At 42.0% G+C, this 16,504-nt stretch overlaps 1 non-coding gene across 1 annotated transcript; it reads right to left on the bottom strand.

Moving 5' to 3' along the window:
• Positions 1-15,813: 15,813 nt before the first annotated feature.
• On the bottom strand, positions 15,814-15,887 carry TRNAW-CCA (transfer RNA tryptophan (anticodon CCA)). Its single transcript has one exon. It is a non-coding gene; the product is annotated as a tRNA-Trp (tRNA).
• Between the last annotated feature and the right edge of the window lie 617 nt (positions 15,888-16,504).

Raw genomic sequence — 16,504 nt, forward strand, 5'->3', positions numbered from 1 at the left:
GCTACTGCCTCGCCTAGCGAAGGCTTGGCGAACACTCGCTACATGTTCGCTTAGCGATGCGCTAGCGAACGGCTGCGGGTTTTGATTTTAATAACAGTACGATTTCAGCAAGCTCCAAACCCTATGGCATCCATTACAGAAATTACATGGTTAAACATTCAAGACATCCATGCATACTTAGACCCACATGCAAAACCTAAGATATATTTATAAATTCAATCATTATGTCACATGCAAATTGGGAGCATAAAGCGGTAGTGGTAGTGCAAACCTGTTTGCAATTGAATAGCCACGTTGAATTGGCATATCACTCTTAGGGTTGGTGCCGGATTGAGTTGGGCGAAGGTAACCTTTGTGCAGATGAGTTTCCTTCAGGGTTTCCTTTAGGGTTGCTCTGAATTCTCTTGGTTAGCCTCCAGGGTTTGCTGTCTGTGTGGGTTTGTGTTTCTCCCATTTTCTTTCCCTCTCCCCCTTTCTTTTGAATGAGGTCTTGGTATTTATAATAGTTTTTGTGACCTAATGGGCTCAGAATGAAGCCCAAAATTTCTGGTATTCGCAAGCTTCGCTAGGCGAGTGGTGTAGCGAAGAGTTCGCTAGGCGAAGGGTTTTGCTCGCCTAGCGAGCAAGCGAGTTTAAGTCATTTTCTGTATTTGGCTACCTGTGTGCTGGGTCTTTGTTCCTTTAAGATCAATGTCTTGAAAAATGAGTTGGAGTGCCTTGAAAAATGTCTTGCAAGATTAACGGGCAAATTTTGGGGTATGACACACATCAGAGTTATATCCCTCTTTGATAGAAAGGAAGCTGATTACTCCGAGAGACCCACCGGCTATACCTGCTAACCCCCAGTGGTGGTATAAGCCTGAGTTACATTGTGTTTACCATTCTGGTGCTCCCGGCCACGACGTGGAGAATTGTTACCCTTTGAAGACCAATGTTCAAGACCTTGTGAGGTGTAGTATTTTATGTTTTGAGGACGTAGGCCCTAAGGTGAAGAAGAACCCATTGCCCGAACATGGGAAATCTGTCAACATGGTCAAGGGTTGCCCTGGAAAATAAAAGGTGAAATATGTCAATCATATTCAACAGTCTCTGGTCCAGATGCATCGTTTGTTGTGTGACTACAGTCATTATGAGTATGACCATGATAGATGTCGAGTCTGCTCTGTTAGCCGATTGGGTTGTTGCCAGGTGCGCAAGGATGTTCAGGAAATGCTTGATGAAGGAGTCATTGAGATCCTTCAAAACAGGAATGTTGATGAAAATGAGACTGAGGTCAATGTGATCTCCCCAGTGTTTCGGATACCCGAGCCTGTTATCATCAAGTACAATGGTAGCAAGCAGAAGGCTTCTCCCGTTCTGATCATTAAGCCTGTTGGTCCTGTGCCTCACTTCTCTGAAAAGGCAGTTCCCTATCGCTACAACGCCGTAGCAGTAGAGAATGGGAAAGAGGTATCCTTGCCCTCTTCTTCTGTTGTGAATATTGCCGATGTTAGCGGTTTGACCCGTAGTGGCCGTGTATTTTCAGCACCGCCGAAGCCTCAAATTAATGCTGATTTTGTTGAACGCCCGATCGGGAACGCTGTGAATTCTCCGAATCCAGCACTTGCTGTTAAGCCCTCCTCAGTACTGAAAACTCCTACTTCTGTTGGCCCGAGAGGCAATGTGAAAGAAGACTGTGATGAGATGCTGAGACTCATCAAGAAAAGCGAGTACAATGTTGTAGACCAACTTCTACAAACGCCATCCAAAATATCTGTGTTATCCTTACTCTTAAATTCAGAACCACACCGAGAGGCTCTGCAGAAGGTGTTGGATGTGGCATATGTAGATCACGATGTCACTTTGAAGCAATTCGATAGCATTGTTGCAAACATTACTGCTTGCAACAACCTGAGCTTTTGTGACTCTCATCTCCCTGAGGAGGGAAGAGACCACAACTTGGCTTTACACATATCTATGAATTGCAAAGACGACGCCATGTCCAATGTGCTGGTGGACACTGGGTCATCATTGAACGTATTGCCAAAGTCCACTCTCTCAAAGCTATCATATCAAGGGCCTCCCATGAGGCAGAGTGGAGTAGTTGTGAAGGCTTTCGATGGGTCTCGCAAAACTGTGATTGGGGAAGTTGATCTCCCAATCAAGATTGGACCAAGTGATTTCCAAATTACCTTCCAGGTTATGGACATTCACCCATCATACAGCTGTCTCTTAGGCAGACCATGGATTCACGAAGCAGGCGCCGTGACGTCCACCCTACACCAGAAACTGAAATTCGTGAAAAACAAGAAGCTGGTGGTGGTAGGGGGAGAAAGGGCTCTCCTGGTTAGCCATTTGTCTTCCTTCTCTTATATAGATGTCGAGGTTGAAATTGGAACTCCTTTCCAAGCTTTATCTATAGCTGAGCCTATTGAGAACAGAACACTTTCATTTGCTTCCTACAAAGATGCAAAGTTGGCCATTGAGCGTGGTGCAACCACTTGTTTAGGAAAAATGATTGAGTTAGAAGACAACGAGTCCCGGGATGGCATAGGTTTTTCTTCTGGTACTTTCAACAAGCAAAGGTTATTCAAGAGTGGAGGTTTCATCCACACTAGTCTAGATGAGGAGGCTGCTGCTGTCTTAGAAGAAGATGCAGAGGATTCTAGCAATTTCATCATCCCTGGAGGGGTCTGCAACAATTGGGTCGCTGTGGATATTCCAACAGTTTCCATAAGTCAACGTAATGATCACTTTGTTTAAAAACCCTTCTCCCATGCCAAAAGGAGGAGTGATGACATTGTTGGCAACATAAATACAATGATATTTTCATTCAATAAATTCATGTTAAATGTTTGTTTTTCCCATTTATTTTCCCTTTTTGTTTTTGTATGAAATTGCTGATCACATAAAACCCTAAAAATAGAATAAAATCAATCTTTTCATCTGCTTAATGATTTGCCTTGTTTAAATTCTAAAGCTTTTCATATCCAAAATCATTATGCAGGTTGATTTCTAAACCCATTGAACATAATGACCCAACACCATCTCCCAATTTTGAATTCCCTGTATTTGAGGCAGAGGAAGATGATGTTGAAGAGATTCCTGATGAGATTACCCGTCTACTTGAGCATGAAGAGAAGATCATTCAGCCGCATCTTGAGAATCTGGAAACAGTCAACTTGGGGTCTGAAGATTGTGTGCGAGAGGTAAAGATTGGGGCACTTCTGGAAGAATCTGTTAAGAAGGGGTTGATTAAGTTGCTACGAGAATATGTTGACGTCTTTGCTTGGTCATATGAAGACATGCCTGGTCTAGATACTGATATTGTGCAACATTTCTTACCTCTAAAGCCTGAGTGCATGCCTGTAAAGCAGAAGCTCAGAATAACTCATCCTGATATGGCAGTGAAGATCAAAGAGGAAATTCAGAAGCAAATTGATGCGGGGTTCCTGGTGACTTCTATATATCCTCAATGGGTGGCCAATATTGTGCCCGTGCCTAAGAAAGATGGAAAAGTCCGGATGTGTGTGGACTATAGAGACTTGAATAAAGCTAGTCCGAAAGATGATTTCCCTCTACCACATATTGATATGTTGATAGACAATACAACTAAATTCAAGGCCTTCTCGTTTATGGATGGATTTTCCGGATATAATCAGATTAAAATGGCACCCGAGGATATGGAGAAGACAACATTCATCACACCTTGGGGAACATTCTGTTATCGAGTGATACCCTTCGGTTTGAAGAACGCCGGAGCCACGTATCAACGAGCTATGACTACCTTGTTCCATGACATGATGCATAAGGAGATTGAGGTGTACGTTGACGATATGATCGCTAAGTCAAGATCGGAGGCTGTACTCCCTGTAGAGGTGGAGATCCCATCAATGAGAGTCTTGATGGAGGCCAAGTTGACTAATGTTGAATGGGTTCAGAGTCGTTATGACCAGCTAAACTTGATTGAAGAGAAGAGATTGACTGCCATGTGCCACGGTCAGTTATATCAGCAAAGAATGAAGAAAGCTTTGATAAGAAGGTCAAGCCTCGTGTGTTCCGAGAAGGTGACCTCGTGCTCAAGAAAGTCTTGTCTTTCGCGCCCGATTCCAGGGGCAAGTGGACTCCAAACTATGAAGGTCCATATGTTGTTAAGAGAGCCTTTTCAGGCGATGCTTTGATACTTATAACTATGGATGGGGAGGATTTCACTCGTCCTGTGAATTCAGATGCAGTCAAGAAATACTTCGCCTAAAAATAAAAACAGAATAGCTCGCTATGTTGAAAACCCGAAAGGGCGGCTTAGGCAAAAATGAGCGTCTTAGTGGATTGAAAACCCGAAAGGGCAGTCCAGGAAAAAGTTAGAGACATGAAAATTGAATATTTGTATCCCGCTAGATTGAGTACCTCACCCTGGGGCAATCTAGGCAAAAATTAGGGATTTGGAAAGTAAGTCCATCCTGACAAGACTTTGTTCTACAACTGTCGTCCGTCAGAGATTCTTGCTCATTATCAACAAAAGCTTCAAATACATCGGACTCAGAATTGGTGGAGAAATGGTCATTAAGTTCAATGTAGCCCTTTTCCAATATATATCACCAATTTCAAATTTGTAAAGATCTATGGAGTCTTGCCATTCGCAGACTACCATTCTATCAAATAAATTTGAGCCTTTTATCCAATTATTGGCACTCTTATCTGTTTCTATTCAACAAATGTTTTGCATGTTTTGATTAAGAAAATATCATTGTTATAAACAATCAAATTTTTAATAATTTGTTTTTAAACAAAGTGAACATTCACAATGACGAAAGGATACTTAGGAGATCCTTAGTGCTCTCCCAAGGGTGGTACGATCCCCAACAGGGTAAGATTTTGTCCATATTCCTGGCATGACTGTATCTCCTCCCTCCGGACCTCTTGTGGTTTATCCTACCAAGTGGATTGCTTGTTGAGAGTCACCTCTCTTCCCTTCAGCAGAGTAGCAATCTTTCTTCCTCAACAACTTGGATCTTTTTGGGCAAGAGCGGTATTTGGTGGTTGATCCCGATAAATCCTTTATCTCCTCGAATAGATTCCCCAGTAGAGTTGTTGGTGTGGTGGACCTTGTCTGTGATAACTCTCGTCCCCAGCTGGAATGATTGATGATTCATCCCTTGCAGAGTTCTTTGCTTCCTGGTATCTTTGATCCCCAGCAGATTGGATACTCTCCGGTGAACTTGGCTTTCTCTCTTGAGATGTAGTACCGGGTGGTTGATTCCTGGACTTGGTTGTGTTAAATATGTCTGTCTGTCAGCATACATCATACATAAACCACGCATATTCATGCATAATTATAACATTCAGATATTCATGTTGCATTCTTTTCCATATATCGTTGTTTGTTGTCTCCTTCTATTTGGTGATATACTTCCCCGAGCAGATGTGTGTGTCTGATCTCTCCATATAGAGTCAACTCCATAAGCAGAAAGCGTCTATCCTTTCTTCCATATTCCCCATCGGGTTATATCCTCGTGGATGTTGATTGTTTTTGTTCCTTCCCAACACATATACTGTGATGGTTTTCCCCATTGAGTTATATCCTCACCGGGACAAGTCTTGATTTTGTGTGCCTATCTAGTTTGATCCTAGATCGGTCTCTTGAGACTCTTTTCCTGTTTCCCCGTGGTAAATGAATAATTGCTCAATAATTAGTAATTATTATCCCCGACGGAGTCTGTGTTTCTCTACCCTCATACCGGTAGTTGTAAACCCTATTTCTTCCCTTTTTGCAGAGTAACTATTTTTGCTCATCTTTAATTGGTGACAGTTATCTTCATCCAATATTCGGTGATGATATCCCCTCATCTGCTTGGATAATTGCCCTGATTACGCAATTTATCCCCAGCGGGTCATCTCTCGTCTACCTTGTTATTGTTGGTAACGATTGTTCCTACCCTGAATTGGTCATCATTATATACCTAGTTTCGGTATCCCGATGCCTTTTCTTTTCGGTCGATTTATCCTTTATTAACCCAGTAACCGGTTGTGGATAATCGTCCATGCGAGTATATTATCTACGTTCTGACGGTAATAGATAGTATATCTCATGCAATCTCGGGTCTGAAGCCTTTTGTTCTTCCCCAGTTGAGTAAGATTCGTATCCCCTTTGTGGAGTCGAATATCCATCCTGTAATTGAGTTTGCTTTTAGCCCTCTTTTGGATGATGAGTGTTTTGGGAATATTCCCCAATTCACGCCTTGGTTGGTCACCTATTATATGCCCAATAACCGGTATCCCTGGTGTTCCTTCCTCTCTTCTCCCTATTATGACTTTTTGTCACCTGTGGAGTCAGAGTCCCTGAGTTGAAGTATACCTTTTAGGTTTTCCTCAGACGTTTTGAAGTTTTGATATCTCTCACCCTTATACCGGTCTTAGATATTCATCTCTTCCTGAGCATGTTGTATCTCTCACCCTCATACCTGGCGTTCAGATCACATGTCTCCTTGAGCTTATTACCCAGTAACCGGTAATACCTCATCCCGCTGCTTCCCCAGGAGTGTCCTTGTGGACATCCTCAGCGAAGTCCCTTAGTGGATTGTTTTCATCCGGATTTTATCCGAAGTATCCGCTGTGGATAGTTTTTTGCTGTATTGGCATATTCCCCAATACATGCATCTTCGAGTCAGCTTGAGTCTTTCCATTGGATCTTTTCCCTTTGGAATTCTGTTCCCCACGCTTTGAGTCGTGACCTGCTCGCGCATTTTTATCCCTTTTATATCCCCAGGGGAGTCCCCAGGGTCTTGGTCCCATGGAGTGAATTGCTCATATGGATTATCAGTGGCTTCTGATTTCTTTGCTTTTGTGGACACATATCTCCATAGAGTGCTACCATTTTTCATGCCTACATTTGCATCATGAGGTCTCTTAGGGGCCAAAATTCGTCTCTTTGTTATTATTTAAGCCCATTCTACCCCGTCGAGACGAAGATTTTAACCTTCACTTCTCCGGCTAGAAGGCCTTAAATAGGGGCATCTGTAATACCCTAATTTTGACCCTAAGATCCCTCATGGCATCATAACATTGCACTTGCATTGCCTCAAGGATCTTTAGCATCTTGGTTCCCTTTGCCTTTGGGTGGGACTCCTTGTGATTGGTTTGAGATCACCAAGCATGCTTGAATTATACATCATTGTTTCTCTTACTTTTGTTTACTAACCAAAAGCACAAAAATATGTCACTAACATCTTTTGTTTGAAGCTTGAGTATCATCCAAGACACTTTGTGGGTTCTGTTTAGATGATCAGTCAACACAAGGGAATGGCTTGAGATACTTCCACCAGGTTCAAATGGGGTCTATTCGTCAGTCAAAACGTTAATCTTGAAGGAGAAAAAGTTTGTTCATGAGCTGTCATGCTCGCTAGGCGAGCAGAATGGGTTGCCTAGCGAGTCCCAAGAAAAGCTACCAGAATCACCTACGCTCAGAGGAATTTTTTGAACTGTCATGCTCGCTAGGCGAAGCCCACGTGTTTAAAAGAAAAAAAAGAAAAAAAAAAACGAAAAACGAAAAAGTAAATAAATAAATAAATAAAATATAACAGAAAAATTTTGGACTTGGGCCTCTCTCATTTGAGCCCACAGGTCCACAAAAATCAGGTTATAAATTCAGAGTTTCAGTGAAACAAAAGGCAACTTTATTCCTATTACCCTGGCAGGAAAAAGATAGTGAGAGAAGAGCTAACAGAGTTCAGAGCAACCTCTAGAGACTGAAGGGAACTCATCTGCAAAGAACCAATTCCCTCTCATATAAACCCTAAGAGTGCTTTGCAAACCCAATCGGGCAATTCAATTTCATTCGATCTCTCCAGTCAGGTTTGCCTTATTCCCATTACTTTATGCTTTTAATTTGAATGCTCTAAATGTATGAGGTATTATGGGTGAATTTGATACCCTTTTGATGCATGTGTTTGACAAGAGGTTTAGGCCTCCTACCTTGGTTGCTTTTTGTGAGCTTTTTGTGAATTTTAATGGCATGATTCATGTGGTTACATTTTCATTTGGGGGTAACTCTTGATTACCCTATCTTGTTTCTCTAACCTGTTTGTTGAGTTTTGTTTTGTGAGGGCTCATATGACTCTTGCAGAGATGGCTTGCCTGGTGTTCCACTTTATTTGGGGGATACCACCTGGAGGTTTATTCTGATTACCTGTACTTACTCGCTTTCTTTGATGGTGTTTAGCTTGGAAAAGTCTTTGGGTTTCTTATTTATCTAATTGTTGTTACTTCGGATCTTTATCCGTACGGTAGATCTCTCGATCCCTTTACTTTTCCCGCATGTTACCGATTTCTTAGGTTTCGTATAGCCTCTCGTGGCATGTCAATTAAGGTAGCGCGGTTCCTTCATCTAGGACTGCCTTTTTGCATGAGCATCCCTAAAATCCCAAACTCATTGATTTTTCTTCTCCTAAGAACACGTTATCTCCTTCTACTACAGGCGAGTAAGTCTCCAAAGGTCGAGCATCCGGTAGATTGTGTAGTAACGTCGTTCACCCCAAAACACAACCCTTACCCCATAGGTGGTCGAACTACGCTTTGCTCTGATTTTCATCCCAGATGAGATACGTAGGCATAAGATGTGACGTCCGTGCGAGTCATTTTTTTTACCCTTCTTTTAGTAAGTAGTACATTAGATAAACATACACGCTTTTCTCATCCCTTCAATCATGTTTGCACAAATAAATTTTCACAAAAACAACAACCTTTGCAACAAATATGAAAAGGGCTCCCTAGGAGTACCTAGGATGCTTTGGGTGCCTAACACCTTCCCATTGCATAACCAACCCCCTTTCCCAGATCTCTGACATTTTTACTAGTTTTTGATTCGATAAAACTTTTAGGTTTTTTTTCGCTTTTTAACCATTCCTTTGGATAAATAGAAGTTCGGTGGCGACTCGACTTGTATGATTTACCTTGGATTTAGTCAATATCTCTAATGGTAACGAATACCCCGCTACAGGATCTCAACATGAGCCTGCTTTCCTTCTATGACATTCTCAGTCCTTTTTTCAAATTTACGCCCATTCCTTGTGACCTTGCTTACATCAACGATGTTAACAATGGAGGGTAGAGGAACCTCCTTTCCATTCTCAGTCATTGTAGCATTGTACTTATAAGGCACGACTTTATCAGATTGATAGGGAACTGGGCCCGGTAAGTTAAAGACCAAAGGAGTCACAAAAGTCTTCTGACTGTCCTAAGTAATCTGTATAGGCTCAGAGTCGTTGAACTGGGGAACTATGACATTCACTTTGTTGTCACTATTCACCATATTGACCTGATTATAATATCTGGCTTGGTAGGCTACAATGTAACCTTAGTCCATTTGATTCTGGAGATCCGTTACAACAGTTAGGCATCCTTGAGAGTTCCTGGAATAAACCCTACAAGAGGCGTAGTTATGTGGAGGAATAAAACAATTCTTGTTATATCTGGCGTGTTTCTTTACTAAGTTCTCGCCCAACAACCGTACATCATAGATCCGGAAACTACCTGGGAAACCATATACCATGTTACCTGGGGCTGAACCATTTGCAGTAGAGGATTAACTTGAACATTAGGGTTTGTGTCGTTAAATGAAGGACACCACTCTTGATGAGCCTCTGAACATCTGACTTTAGACCAAAACAATATTCAATGTTGTGTCTTGGTGCCCCTTGATGGTAAGCACAAAATTGATCTGCCTTGTACCAATAGGGAGGGTCCTTTGGCACGGGTGGTGGGGACCTTGTCTGGACTTGATTTTTAGCTAGCAATGCAGGAAACAATTCTACATAGGACATTCAGATAGGATCAAACTGTGGCCTTTTTGTAATACGATTTTGATCGTTGAATTGAGAGCAAGCCTGTTGTGGAGGTTGTTGATGTTGTTGATTTGATGACTGTTGTTGAACATGTTGTCAGTCTAAGTGGATATCTTCCTATTATACATCACCAAATGACTTTGAGGACATGAATTTCGTTTGTATTTCTCGAAGTCTGGTACTTTGAATTTGGGCGGGATTTGAACATTAGGAGCCAAGCAGAGTTTGGGAGCGAACTTGCCAAAAAGATCCTTACCTCGAAGAACGTTGATTTCCCTTTGCATTTCTAAGAACTGGTCTTAAAATCCATCTAACCTTTCATATACTCCCATAACTTCACTTGGAGCAGCGTGATAAATGTTTTCTTCATTATAAGGAGTCGTATGCACCACAGGACGAGGTACAAACATCACAACAGTCACTATTGGAGCTTTAACATTTTGAGGGTGGCATCCAGTTGGCATATAACCGTGAGGCATTCCCCAAGGGAAACCAGGTGGAATGGGATATTGTTGATCATTGACGGGTGCCACTTAAATGGGCGTCAAGACGTTCTCAGAGATTGTTGTTAGTTGCACTGGATCTTGAGAATTGTCTTTCAAGGTGATTACTTCCTCCCTGAGCTCTTGATTTTCTTATTCAAGCTGACTCGTCCTTCTTCGGCGACTAGCTCGAGTATTGTACTTGTGATTCAGTTTGACTATTGGAGGGAGAAGACATATGTAAGTTTCTTGAAATACAGGAACTTGTGCTTGAATGATGCATGATATGCAGATGCAAAACATGAGTTTTAATTTTTAAGAAACTCAATAATTTATTACAAATATTATAGAGACAAAATTTGGTATAAGCTGAACAAAAACCTTTTTTTATTAAACAATTCAGGGATTACAAAGGATGAAATACAATTTCAACGATCCTAAAAATCATAGGAGGGGTCATACCAATTTATATTCCCTTGATCAATGGACATGAACCTCTAAGAACCATTTGAGCTTCTGTGGATTCTCCCTGAAGAGCTTGGATCCGGGTAAGTGAGAAATAAACCACTTAAATAGGAGAGGTGCATAACAAAGAATGCTTCCACCACCTTTCTTACTCCTGTGATGGATAGAATGGTAGGTATATCCAAGTAATGTGGGTATTGGGTTACCAATTAAGAAGATTCGTACAACATTAACATCCACAAAGTCATCAATGTTTGGGAAGAGCATAATTCCATAAATGAGTAGAGCAAAAATGGCTTCAAAGGCATCTCTATTATCTGCTTCTGCAAAGACAAAGGCTTTCTCCATCAGGAATCTAGAGGTTAGACCTAGAATTCCTCCTTTTGTAATGAAGTTGGCCTTCACAACAGATGTTTCTAGGTGAAGTGCTTCTGCAAAAGTTGTTGGTGTAAGGGTCTTCTCTGAACCACTAAGTGGTAATTTGTCAGAGACTGGCAAACAAAATCAATAAGGGTATTCTTCTAGAGTAGGCATAAGCTAGTAATCTGGAAATGTGAAGCAATTGTAAAGTGGATCATAAAACTGTACCAGGGTGTTGAAAACTCCATCTTCAACCTTGGTCTTCAAGATACCCACAAGTCTTCATATCGAGCTCTGAAATCCTCTGGACTAACTATCATAGAACCAAGCTTCTTCAACTCTGTTAAGTCAAGACTTTTGAAAGTGTATTTGTTGGCATTCCTCCTTCCAAGTACCATTTTACCTATCGATAGTTGCAAAAGAAAACTATTGAGTTTCTTGGTTTTTATGCAAAAAGGTTTTTATGGATGCATGAATGCATGTATCACAAATACGGGTTTAGGGTTTTGACATTAATCATGGAGCCAAGGGTCTAACCATCCCACAATGTATGAACTAATGGGTTTATTTTGTACATGAAGAATAAGGTTCCAAAGTGGTCCCTAGACTCATAGGTACATATGAGAGAGAAGAACAAGCTTGGCAGCCTTGGTGCGCTCCCTAGAGGTTGGCAATCTCTCTCTTTTAATGCATTAATTCTTATCTGCGCGTCATATGCATTTACAAGTTTTATTCTTATCCATTTACCGGGATTTTACCATGTCTCCCGAACAATTTCAGTACATATGGCGCAAGAAGATTCCATATATCGAGGTCAGAATGGGATCAGGTGTTTTCACGTCTCACCGTAGTGCCTGATTTGTCTTGATTTCCGATTGATGAACAAGAAGAAACATGGTGCTTGACCGGAAGGGAAAGGAAAATGGAATGATTTTCTTTTTTTACTTGCCCCCTGTCTCCTTTAGACCCAAAGCCCACACGCATTCTAGCAAGCTAGCCCCGTAGGTTAGGGGAAGAGGGCATTTCCATCGTGAAGGATTCCAGTCAGCCATAGGTTCCCTTATGACTATCTTGTTACAACTTCACCCCAGTCGAAGACCCCATCGTGGTATGCGCCAATAAGACCACCAAAAGCCTTTGTGGCACTAGTGGTACACAAAAGTCATGGGTGATCATTGGTTCGATGCTTCGGGCAAAACCAATTCCCAGGGTCTGACAAGAGGTGTGTACAGGGCCCGGGTACATATTCACTGTAGCATGTTAATCCGCGATTACTAACGATTCCAACTTCATGTTCCCGAGTTGTAGAGAATAATTTGAACTGAGGCAATCTTTCTGGATTCGCTCCACCTTACAGCCTTGCTTCCCATTGTAATTGCCATTGTAGCACGTGTATGGCCTAACCCATAAAGGCCATACGGACTTGACGTCATCCCCACCTTCCTTCAGTATCTCACTGGTAGTCCATCATGAGTGGGGCATGCACCTTTTAGTTTGTTTCGAGGCCGTTTGTTTTGGTGGGGCGTACAAAACCCACTACATACCACACCACTGGGCGGCTCGCCTGAATGCCGAGTCTTTCTCCGCCACCAACTCGACATCATCATCACCTGCAAGAGAAGGCCAAAACTTGGACTTTACTAAAAAAGCGAGAACACTTTCTAATAGTAAAGCAACAAGCAAGGGATTGAGTTATGCGAAAGGCCGTGTTCACGCATCCGTTTTCTTGATTGCTAGCTGTAATAAAAAATAGCACACACTAGAAAGTGCTTCGAGTTCGAAAGGCGTCAGCTCCCTTCTTACTAACAGCATAGCTACGTGTTTCACTCAATTAGTAGCGTTGGTGCGTCACTCGACTCCTCGACTCACTTCGATTGCAAAGACTTTCTCCTTAGGCGCATGTCTCAACGATATAAAACGAGGGTTTTGCTCGTTATAGGACTTCACCAGATATCTCACAACACGAGCTGACGACAACCATGCAACACTTGTATGAAAGTAAGTACCATCCCGTTAAGGACATGTTTTCTTGGTCATATGTCAAGGGTTAGTAAGGTTTTGTGTGTTGTATCAAATTAAACCACGTGTTCCACCGCTTGTGCAGGCCCCCGTCAATTCCTTTGAGTTTCGGTCTTGCGATCGTACTCCCTAGGCGGAGTGTTTAACGCGTTAGTTGGACCCCTGATCCACGTAGACCAAGGGATAACACTCATCATTTACGTCATGGACTACTAGGGTATCTAATCCCATTCGCTCCTCATGCTTTCGCACTCCAACGTCGATAGGGACCCAGAAAGCTTCCTTCTCTATTGGCGTTCCTTCGTAGATCTGTGGATTCCACCCTACACATGAAATTCCACTCTCCTCTATCTCACTCAAGTGAATTGGTTTCGAGAAAATTTCACCAAATTTTGGCGACTTTAACTTTCAACCCGATTCACCGCCTATGTGCTCTTTATGCCCAGTCATTTCGAAGAACACTTACCACCCCCCCCCCCACCTTATTGTGGTTGCTGGCGCGGAGTTAGCCGAGGCTTCTTCCTCGAGTCTTGTCATGATCGTGCACTCGACGAAAGAGATTTACAAGCAGCATTACCCTTCTTCACTCATACGATATTGGTGGATTGGGATTTTTTCCATTGTCCAAGATTCCCCACTACTTCCCCCTGTGGAAGTTCGGGTCGTGTCTCAGTCCTAGTGTGGTTGATCATCCGAAAAGACCAGCTAAGCATCATTGGCTTGGTTATCCTTTACCTGACCAACTACCTAATACTACGCAGGCTCATCAAATAGTGCTTTTTAGCTTTCTTCAAGATTTTGCCTGAACTGTTCGGTAGATTCCCATGCATTACACACTTGGAGCTAGACAAGCTACCTTCACGCTAGGAGCCTCTTTTCCTTCTACCCAGCTCCCCGAACACAACGTTCAACTTGCATGTGTTAAACGTATAACTAACATTCCTTCTGAGGCAGGATCAAACTCTTCTTGTGAGTATGATTGGGCCCTGTAGTGGTAGAACCTGGTGAACTGGGCATACTACTTACCATCTTATCCCTTTCGGTCGAGCGTCTTTAAACCTTTTGTGGACCTTGCTTCTCTTATTCTTTATTTTTAGAATAGAACAATACACTGATAGGCATGTGCTCTCAAGCGACCTCTGTAGTATGGAGAGCCACTCCACTTTCATGATCAATATCCGCCTTCTTGTACTGATGCGCTTCTTTTGTGATAATGGATTAGGGTTTTCGACTAGAATCATACATCCACTGAGAATGTCAAGGATCCCCATACGAGATCCTATACTAGGTTCCACGGGATTCATTAGTGAGGACATTGGCTTCATCGTTCTAGCATGTTACTGGATAAGACAGTATTGGCAATACCGGAACATGCGGCGTTGAGCTTGGTTCCGAGATTATAGTCTACTTCCTTAATCCTAACATCAGCGGTTTCAGATATCACCTACGATATTTGTGATGAGTCTTTGGAACCGGATATCCTTCTTCTCACTTTTCCCTGACTGATTGAACTAATAAGGTACCACTTTCCTTCATATTCTTTACACAACCGTAACTAGCTTCCATGTAGCTCTTTCTCCCCGCCATTCCTTCTTCAGGAACGAAGTCAGGCCTTTACCTTCTTCTCTTACTTGCTCGTACCTTACTGTCAAAGACTGTTCCTGTCTTGATTTACTGATTTATCTTCTATGAATGCACGAGCATTCAAAGGTGGTTTACTTACTTGTTAGAGCAAGGACCAACTATCACTTCGCATTCATTATCTCTTAAGCCAATGAATGTGAATTATAGTGAGTAGAAAGCAAGCAAACAAAGCATAGCATAGTTCGCGAGAAGGAGAAGATAGTCATCATGAATAACGACCATTTCGCTGCTAGGTCTTTCACCCCACGCCAACCAAAAAGGCAAGTTCATCAACCCTGTGAGGGTCATTATTTCGCTTCTAGAGCGCTCAACCGTGTGTCATAAAGAGATTGAGGGCACACTCTGGCTAAGAAAATGATTGAAATCCGTTTTTGCATAGCTTGCATTCTCTTTATTCGCTAATGAACATCTACCTTTTGTCTGTAACATGCATTTTTTGCTTTATTTAATCTAATGGATATTCAAACTTGATTAAAAGCCAATGCGTTTTCCGAAAGGGAGTCTTAAAAAAAAGTCAACCCCTTGGCTTGGTTAAAGTAGCGCATGAAGTCTCTATCTCCCAGTCGGAGACAAGGGATGGATTTCGTTAGGCTAGGTAAATTATATCATTGGTTTCATTATCCCTATAATGATCACTAGAAAAAATATGTGTTACTACTATCCCGGTGCAGCGAAGCTAGGTGGTGCTACTATGGCGGGGGAAGGGTCTACTTCTGCTCCATCAGAATGCTTTTGGTGGCAGGTCTTATTATTACTGATATGGACCTCGGGGTCTCATTCTGTACCTTAGTAAATGATCTATATAACTAAGGTCAGTATAGGAATATGTTGCGTCTTTTATCTCAGGTGTTGGATCACCTACTCACTACTGCACTGCGACAAGGATTGGAACTACCTCCGCGTTTGGACCTTTAATTAATTAATTAACATCTCTTTTTTAATCCTAATCCACAGGAGGTTAAATTCATACTTTAGAATGATGTTCAATTATTCCAGTGTCATTCTTGATCTAACAAGAATGGAATCACGCTCTGTAGGATTTGAACCTATGACATCGGGTTTTGGAGACTCGCGTTCTACCGAACTGAACTAAGAGCGCTTTATTTTAATAAATAATTTTTTGTGACCCCAATACATCTTGCATGCATAATATCATTTTTATTTTATTAATAATCAATAAGCCATTGGCATAGAAGCTGTGAAAGAATACGCTGTTGGAGGAAGAACCTCCCCAAAGCGAGAGAGAAGCAAAATGGGCAAGTCAGCCAGAGCAGCTTTGAGGGAAGCCAGCTCCTCATCTGACTTTGTTTGAAGGTCGGGGTCGAGGAATGGTATGGTCTATGTGAGAAAGAAAACCAAAGGAGAAAAAATCACACCATCCTAGGTGTAAGACCCCAATTTTGTCCCTAAGATCCCTCATGGCATCATAACATATCATCACATTGCCTCAAGGATCATTGTGCACGTTGCTTCCTTCCCTATGGGTGGGTTATCTTTTTGAGAGTGATTTTTGATCACCAAGCATGTTTTGCATTTGTATATCATTTGCTTTTCTCTTTACTACTAACCAAATGTACAAAAATATGTCATCTAACCTTTGTCTTGCAGATGAAGCAATCACAGGTCAAGACAATCAAAGGCAGTCATTGAGCAATAGATGGTGGCCATTCTTGAGAATTTGGACCCCACAATCATTCACAAGAGCTCATATGAGCT

This window comes from Lathyrus oleraceus, chromosome 1, assembly GCF_024323335.1.
Source record: "Lathyrus oleraceus cultivar Zhongwan6 chromosome 1, CAAS_Psat_ZW6_1.0, whole genome shotgun sequence".
NCBI classification, from domain to species: Eukaryota; Viridiplantae; Streptophyta; class Magnoliopsida; order Fabales; family Fabaceae; genus Lathyrus; species Lathyrus oleraceus.